This window comes from Bison bison, unplaced genomic scaffold (assembly GCF_000754665.1).
Source record: "Bison bison bison isolate TAMUID 2011002044 unplaced genomic scaffold, Bison_UMD1.0 scf7180017864108, whole genome shotgun sequence".
In the NCBI taxonomy this organism is placed as follows: domain Eukaryota; kingdom Metazoa; phylum Chordata; class Mammalia; order Artiodactyla; family Bovidae; genus Bison; species Bison bison.
The window spans coordinates 1,774,260-1,774,471 of NW_011494680.1; the positions used below are offsets into that span (position 1 = coordinate 1,774,260).

The 212-nt window shown below is 60.8% G+C and overlaps 1 protein-coding gene across 1 annotated transcript in view; it reads left to right on the top strand.

Annotated features, from left to right (window-relative positions):
- The window catches only part of MTSS1 (metastasis suppressor 1), a 160,848-nt gene that overhangs the window by 156,604 nt on the left and 4,032 nt on the right, over positions 1 to 212 (top strand). The window lies entirely within an intron of this gene.

Here is a 212-nt window from a genome sequence, read left to right on the forward strand (position 1 = left end):
TTTTGCCCCCTAGGGGATATTAGCAAAGCCCAGAGTCACCGTCTGTGGCTGAGAGCCCTCAAGGTGTCACCAGTGTGCCCACCTCAATGTGGAGCGGCCAAGCCTCCATCAACCCCCCTCTTCCAGGCCCAAAGCCGAGCATCCCCGAGGAGCACAGACAGGCGATTCCAGAAAGCGAGGCCGAAGACCAGGAGAGGGATCCCCCAAGTGCC